The following is an 8,134-nucleotide window of genomic DNA, read 5'->3' as shown; positions in this document are numbered from 1 at the left end:
AATATTTTCTAAGTGCCAACGGGTTTTCGGCCGTAATGTGTCCGACTCGGCTGGTTCCCCGAGTCGGCCCGAACGAGCGAAAATTCAGCCTCTTCGCCTGGAAGTCCGGCCGACTTTGGCGAATATTTTCTAAGTGCCAACGGGTGTTCGGCCGTAACGTGTCCGACTCGGCTGGTTCCCCGAGTCGGCCCGAACGAGTGAAAATTCGGCCTCTTGCTCTGGAAGTCCTGCCAATTTGAGCGAATATTTTCTAAGTGCCATCGGGTCTTGCCCGGAAAAGTGTCCGACTCGGCTGGTTCCCTAGTTCGGCCACATAATGTGAAAATTCGGCCTCTTGCTCTGGAAGTCCTGCCAACTTGAGCGAATATTTTCTAAGTGCCATCGGGTCTTGCCCGGAAAAGTGTCCGACTCGGCTGGTTCCCCGAGTCGGCCCGAACGAGCGAAAATTCGGCCTCTTGCTCTGGAAGTCCTGCCAACTTGAGCGAATATTTTCTAAGTGCCATCGGGTCTTGCCCGGAAAAGTGTCCGACTCGGCTGGTTCCCCGAGTCGGCCCGAACGAGCGAAAATTCGGCCTCTTGCTCTGGAAGTCCTGCCAACTTGAGCGAATATTTTCTAAGTGCCATCGGGTCTTGCCCGGAAAAGTGTCCGACTCGGCTGGTTCCCCGAGTCGGCCACGGAATGTGAAAATTCGGCCTCTTGCTCTGGAAGTCCTGCCAACTTGAGCGAATATTTTCTAAGTGCCATCGGGTCTTGCCCGGAAAAGTGTCCGACTCGGCTGGTTCCCCGAGTCGGCCCGAACGAGCGAAAATTCGGCCTCTTGCTCTGGAAGTCCTGCCAACTTGAGCGAATATTTTCTAAGTGCCATCGGGTCTTGCCCGGAAAAGTGTCCGACTCGGCTGGTTCCCTAGTTCGGCCACATAATGTGAAAATTCGGCCTCTTGCTCTGGAAGTCCTGCCAACTTGAGCGAATATTTTCTAAGTGCCATCGGGTCTTGCCCGGAAAAGTGTCCGACTCGTCTGGTTCCCCGAGTCGGCCCGAACGAGCGAAAATTCGGCCTCTTGCTCTGGAAGTCCTGCCAACTTGAGCGAATATTTTCTAAGTGCCATCGGGTCTTGCCCGGAAAAGTGTCCGACTCGGCTGGTTCCCTAGTTCGGCCACATAATGTGAAAATTCGGCCTCTTGCTCTGGAAGTCCTGCCAACTTGAGCGAATATTTTCTAAGTGCCATCGGGTCTTGCCCGGAAAAGTGTCCGACTCGGCTGGTTCCCCGAGTCGGCCCGAACGAGCGAAAATTCGGCCTCTTGCTCTGGAAGTCCTGCCAACTTGAGCGAATATTTTCTAAGTGCCATCGGGTCTCTCCCGGAAAAGTGTCCGCCTCGTCCGGTTCCCTAGTTCGGCCACGGAATGTGAAAATTCGGCCTCTCTGAGGTACCAGGGGTACGCATTTAGGTACCAGGGGTAGTCGCTGAGGTACCAGGGGTATGCATTTAGGTACCAGGGGAGACCACTACGGTCTGTTGGTCCCCCTAGTTAGTGTACTCATCGGTTTACTCCCCTTTCGCAAAATATAGTCGGCACGTATGTGCAGGACTGTTTATTTTTATTTTGAAAAATGTTCTAAGTGCCAACGGAAGCTGGCACACGAACTGTCCGAGCCACGATGGTGCCCAGGCCGGACAGCGACGGCGAAAAAGCCGATGTGTGTTTGATGGAAGTTTCGAATATTTTCAAAGTGCCAACGGCACTTGCGGGGTGATGTGTCCGCCTCGTCTGGTTCCCCAGGTCGGCCAGAAAAAGTGAAAATTCGGCCTCTTCTCCTGGAAGTCCGGCCAAGTTTGGCGAATATTTTCAAAGTGCCAACGGCACTTGCGGGGTGATGTGTCCGCCTCGTCTGGTTCCCCAGGTCGGCCAGAACAAGTGAAAATTCGGCCTCTTCTCCTGGAAGTCCGGCCAAGTTTGGCGAATATTTTCAAAGTGCCAACGGCACTTGCGGGGTGATGTGTCCGCCTCGTCTGGTTCCCCAGGTCGGCCAGAACAAGTGAAAATTCGGCCTCTTCTCCTGGAAGTCCGGCCAAGTTTGGCGAATATTTTCAAAGTGCCAACGGCACTTGCGGGGTGATGTGTCCGCCTCGTCTGGTTCCCCATAACGGCCAGAACAAGTGAAAATTCGGCCTCTTCTCCTGGAAGTCTGGCCAAGTTTGGCGAATATTTTCAAAGTGCCAACGGCACTTGCGGGGTGATGTGTCCGCCTCGTCTGGTTCCCCATAACGGCCAGAACAAGTGAAAATTCGGCCTCTTCTCCTGGAAGTCTGGCCAAGTTTGGCGAATATTTTCAAAGTGCCAACGGCACTTGCGGGGTGATGTGTCCGCCTCGTCTGGTTCCCCATAACGGCCAGAACAAGTGAAAATTCGGCCTCTTCTCCTGGAAGTCTGGCCAAGTTTGGCGAATATTTTCTAAGTGCCAACGACTCAACCAGCGTAAAGTGTCCGCCTCGGCTGGTTCCCCACAACGGCCAGAACAAGTGAAAATTCGGCCTCTTCTCCTGGAAGTCTGGCCAAGTTTGGCGAATATTTTCTAAGTGCCAACGACTCAACCAGCGTAAAGTGTCCGCCTCGGCTGGTTCCCCAGGTCGGCCACCAAAAGTGAAAATTCGGCCTCTTCTCCTGGAAGTCTGGCCAAGTTTGGCAAATATTTTCTAAGTGCCAACGACTCGACCAGCGTAAAGTGTCCGCCTCGGCTGGTTCCCCATAACGGCCACCAAAAGTGAAAATTCGGCCTCTTCTCCTGGAAGTCAAGCCAAGTTTGGCAAATATTTTCTAAGTGCCAACGACTCAACAGCCGTAAAGTGTCCGCCTCGGCTGGTTCCCCAGGTCGGCCACCAAAAGTGAAAATTCGGCCTCTTCTCCTGGAAGTCTGGCCAAGTTTGGCGAATATTTTCTAAGTGCCAACGACTCAACCAGCGTAAAGTGTCCGCCTCGGCTGGTTCCCCATAACGGCCACCAAAAGTGAAAATTCGGCCTCTTCTCCTGGAAGTCAAGCCAAGTTTGGCAAATATTTTCTAAGTGCCAACGGCTCTTGAGCCGAAAAGTGTCCGCCTCGGCTGGTTCCCCATAACGGCCATGAAAAGTGAAAATTCGGCCTCTTCTCCTGGAAGTCAAGCCAAGTTTGGCAAATATTTTCTAAGTGCCAACGACTCAACCAGCCTAAAGTGTCCGCCTCGGCTGGTTCCCCAGGTCGGCCACCAAAAGTGAAAATTCGGCCTCTTCTCCTGGAAGTCTGGCCAAGTTTGGCAAATATTTTCTAAGTGCCAACGACTCAACCAGCCTAAAGTGTCCGCCTCGGCTGGTTCCCCAGGTCGGCCACCAAAAGTGAAAATTCGGCCTCTTCTCCTGGAAGTCAAGCCAAGTTTGGCGAATATTTTCTAAGTGCCAACGACTCAACCAGCCTAAAGTGTCCGCCTCGGCTGGTTCCCCAGGTCGGGTACCACAAGTGAAAATTCGGCCTCTTCTCCTGGAAGTCAAGCCAAGTTTGGCGAATATTTTCTAAGTGCCATCGACTCGACCAGCGTAAAGTGTCCGCCTCGGCTGGTTCCCCATAACGGCCCACAAAAGTGAAAATTCGGCCTCTTCTCCTGGAAGTCAAGCCAAGTTTGGCAAATATTTTCTAAGTGCCAACGACTCAACCAGCGTAAAGTGTCCGCCTCGGCTGGTTCCCCATAACGGCCACCAAAAGTGAAAATTCGGCCTCTTCTCCTGGAAGTCTGGCCAAGTTTGGCAAATCTTTTCTAAGTGCCAACGACTCAACCAGCCTAAAGTGTCCGCCTCGGCTGGTTCCCCAGGTCGGCCACCAAAAGTGAAAATTCGGCCTCTTCTCCTGGAAGTCTGGCCAAGTTTGGCAAATATTTTCTAAGTGCCAACGACTCAACCAGCCTAAAGTGTCCGCCTCGGCTGGTTCCCCAGGTCGGCCACCAAAAGTGAAAATTCGGCCTCTTCTCCTGGAAGTCAAGCCAAGTTTGGCGAATATTTTCTAAGTGCCAACGACTCAACCAGCCTAAAGTGTCCGCCTCGGCTGGTTCCCCAGGTCGGCCACCAAAAGTGAAAATTCGGCCTCTTCTCCTGGAAGTCAAGCCAAGTTTGGCAAATATTTTCTAAGTGCCAACGACTCAACCAGCGTAAAGTGTCCGCCTCGGCTGGTTCCCCAGGTTGGCCACCAAAAGTGAAAATTCGGCCTCTTCTCCTGGAAGTCAAGCCAAGTTTGGCAAATATTTTCTAAGTGCCAACGGCTCTTGAGCCGAAAAGTGTCCGCCTCGGCTGGTTCCCCAGGTCGGCCACCAAAAGCGAAAATTCGGCCTCTTCTCCTGGAAGTCAAGCCAAGTTTGGCAAATATTTTCTAAGTGCCAACGGCTCTTGAGCCGAAAAGTGTCCGCCTCGGCTGGTTCCCCAGGTCGGCCACCAAAAGCGAAAATTCGGCCTCTTCTCCTGGAAGTCCTGCCAACTTGTGCGAATTTTTTCTAAGTGCCAACGACTCAACAGCCGTAAAGTGTCCGCCTCGGCTGGTTCCCCATAACGGCCACCAAAAGCGAAAATTCGGCCTCTTGCTCTGGAAGTCCTGCCAACTTGTGCGAATTTTTTCTAAGTGCCAACGACTCAACAGCCGTAAAGTGTCCGCCTCGGCTGGTTCCCCATAACGGCCACCAAAAGCGAAAATTCGGCCTCTGGCCCCGGAAGTCCTGCCAACTTGTGCGAATTTTTTCTAAGTGCCAACGGCTCTTGAGCCGAAAAGTGTCCGCCTCGGCTGGTTCCCGCGGTCGGCCGCCGAAAGCGAAAATTCGGCCTCTCCCTCTTTAGGTACCAGGGGTTGGGGTACCAGGGGTAGGGTGCAGTACCAACTTTGGTCTTCAGGTGCGCCAGAGTACGATGGTTGGTCCCCCTAGTCAGCGTACTCATCAACGATTTACCCCCCTTTCGCAAAATATAGTCAGAACGAGCATGGGGGGCGCATAATTTACCCCACAAAATGAAAGGGCCCGGTGCCGAGCGCTTGGTCATGGCCGCCAGCAGCGCCCCTTGCTCGGTGGGAACACAACACGCAGGGTTGCACAGCACCCTGGAAGGCACAAAGAGAGTGAAAAATTTTCTAAGTGTCACTCTTGACGAAAAATGTCTAAGTGCCTCTCTTGACGAAAAATTTCTAAGTGCCACGCTTGACGAAAAATGTCTAAGTGCCACAGCGCTCGAAAATTTCCTAAGTGCGAGCACGGCTGTGAAATATTCAAAGTACAAGGAACGCTGGCAGAATCTCTCGACGGCCGTCTGCTCCCGGCGGCCGCCGTGAAGTCTCCCCTCCCGGGGACGGCTGTCTGCTCCCGGCAGCCGTCCTTAACCCCCTCCCCACACGTTGGACGAACACCAGCCGAGGGCGAAAGGCTCGCGGTGTGGAAGGATCGTGGCCACGGCTAATCTAGCGATGCCCGCGTTGGACGGTCACACCGCACGACAGAGCGGGGCCTGCATCCGGCGCGAGGCGGCCTTCAGGCACGTGGCTCGAGACGACCTCACCCGCCCTAGCCCGGAGCGGAAAGACTTTGAAATTTTCAAAGTCCAAGGAACACTGGCAGAATGGGAGGACCGGCCGCCTCCTTAAACACAGGCCGGAGAGATGGAGCGGGATCAGCGGCCCGCGCGTTGAGCGAACACCGGCCGAGGGCGAAAGGCTCGCGGTGTGGAAGGATCGTGGCCACGGCTAATCTAGCGATGCCCGCGTTGGACGGTCACACCGCACGACAGAGCGGGGCCTGCATCCGGCGCGAGGCGGCCTTCAGGCACGTGGTTCGAGACGACCTCACCCGCCCTAGCCCGGAGCGGAAAGACTTTTCAAAGTCCAAGGAACACTGGCAGAATGGGAGGACCGGCCGCCTCCTTAAACACAGGCCGGAGCGACCGAGCGGGATCAGCGGCCCGCGCGCAGGGTCTTTGAAATGTACAAAGTCCTAGGGACAATGGCAGAATCGCTCGACGGCCGTCTGCTCCCGGCGGCCGCGGTGAAGGGACTGTACACCCCACCCGGGGACGGCTGTCTGCTCCCGGCAGCCGTCCTTCCCCCCCACCCCACACGTTGACCGACACCGGCCGAGGGCGAAAGGCTCGCGGTGTGGAAGGATCGTGGCCACGGCTAATCTAGCGATGCCCGCGTTGGACGGTCACACCGCACGACAGAGCGGGGCCTGCATCCGGCGCGAGGCGGCCTTCAGGCACGTGGTTCGAGACGACCTCACCCGCCCTAGCCCGGAGCGAAAAGACTTTGAAATATTCAAAGTCCAAGGAACACTGGCAGAATGGGAGGACCGGCCGCCTCCTTAAACACAGGCCGGAGCGACCGAGCGGGATCAGCGGCCCGCGCGGAGGGTCTTTAAAATGTACAAAGTCCTAGGAACAATGGCAGAATCGCTCGACGGCCGTCTGCTCCCGGCGGCCGCGGTGGAAGGACTGTACACCCCACCCGGGGACGGCTGTCTGCTCCCGGCAGCCGTCCTTCCCCCCCACCCACACGTTGACCGACACCGGCCGAGGGCGAAAGGCTCGCGGTGTGGAAGGATCGTGGCCACGGCTAATCTAGCGATGCCCGCGTTGGACGGTCACACCGCACGACAGAGCGGGGCCGCATCTGGCGCGAGGCGGCCTTCAGGCACGTGGTTCGAGACGACCTCACCCGCCCTAGCCCGGAGCGGAAAGACTTTGAAATTTTCAAAGTCCAAGGAACACTGGCAGAATGGGAGGACCGGCCGCCTCCTTAAACACAGGCCGGGCGAAAAATATGCGAATGTTGGGTCTCATCCAAGAAAGGGAGTTACCGGCCGCCTCCTTAAACACAGGCCGGGCGAAAAATATGCGAATGGTCCATCCAAGGAAGGAGGACCGGCCGCCTCCTTAAACACAGGCCGGGCGAAAAATATGCGAATGGTCCATCCAAGGAAGGAGGAGCGGCCGCCTCCTTAAACACAGGCCGGAGAGATGGAGCGGGATCAGCGGCCCGCGCTTTGAGCGACCACCGGCCGAGGGCGAAAGGCTCGCGGTGTGGAAGGATCGTGGCCACGGCTAATCTAGCGATGCCCGCGTTGGACGGTCACACCGCACGACAGAGCGGGGCCTGCATCCGGCGCGAGGCGGCCTTCAGGCACGTGGTTCGAGACGACTTCACCCGCCCTAGCCCGGAGCTGAAACTCTGCGAATGTTAACATCCAAGGATGGAGGCAACGGCCGTCTCGTTAAGCTGAGGCCGGAGGAAAGTCTGCGGATTCGGGGCATCCAAGGCAGATGGAGGTGCCGGCCGCCTCGGTAAACAGAGGCCGGACCGACCGACATGCGACCATGACCCGCCTTGGTAGGGCCCCCACCGGCCCCGGCTAGCGCCGGCGTTGGGTGGACGGTTCCTCCCCACTTGCGGGTCGCCCTCTAGCGCTACGGCCGCCGCGCGAGCGCGCGCTCCGACGCCGCCCCCGCAGGCCTAGCGCGAGCCGTACGGCAGCGAGACCGAGACGCCCCGATTCCACGCACGCACCTAGCGGTCATCAACGGAGGCCGAGCGCGCGATCCGACTCGCGGCACGCCACGTGGGCGTCCGCCGGCCGCGCCGGTCTACCGCGAAAGATGTTTCTCAAACCCTCGCCTAACCTAGGGACGGCTATCTCGGGAAGCCGCCCCCGCATCTGCACCTATCCGCTAAGCCCTCCCGACCACCGCGAAGCGGGAGGACGTCTATCGTGGCCGCCGGGGCGTATGACCCCTCCGCGTGAGGCGTGCGGGCTCGGGTGGGCCGCAACGACCGAGTCTGACTCGGACGGGGCGCAGCTTCCCTCCCGGTCGCAGCATCAAGCGCCGATCGCGCGACGTCACCAGCCCCCCGGGACGGTTCGTCGGGAGCACGGTACAGGCACGTAGCTCACTCTCCAGCTGGCCGCAGCGGGCCGCACCGACCGAGTCTGACTCGGCCGGGGCGCAGCTTCCCGTCTGGGTGACAGCGGCGACGAGCTGCGACTGTTGGCCGCCGCCCCTTCGTCCTTCCCGGATCCCCCCAGTGCCGACTCAACTCCGCATCCTGGCCGCAGCGAGATACCGTCGGGTTGCGGCGCCCGA

Source organism: Syngnathus floridae, unplaced genomic scaffold (genome assembly GCF_059516105.1).
Source record: "Syngnathus floridae isolate MCC-2025c unplaced genomic scaffold, RoL_Sflo_1.0 HiC_scaffold_189, whole genome shotgun sequence".
Taxonomy (NCBI): Eukaryota; Metazoa; Chordata; class Actinopteri; order Syngnathiformes; family Syngnathidae; genus Syngnathus; species Syngnathus floridae.
This window is presented reverse-complemented; position numbering follows the sequence as displayed.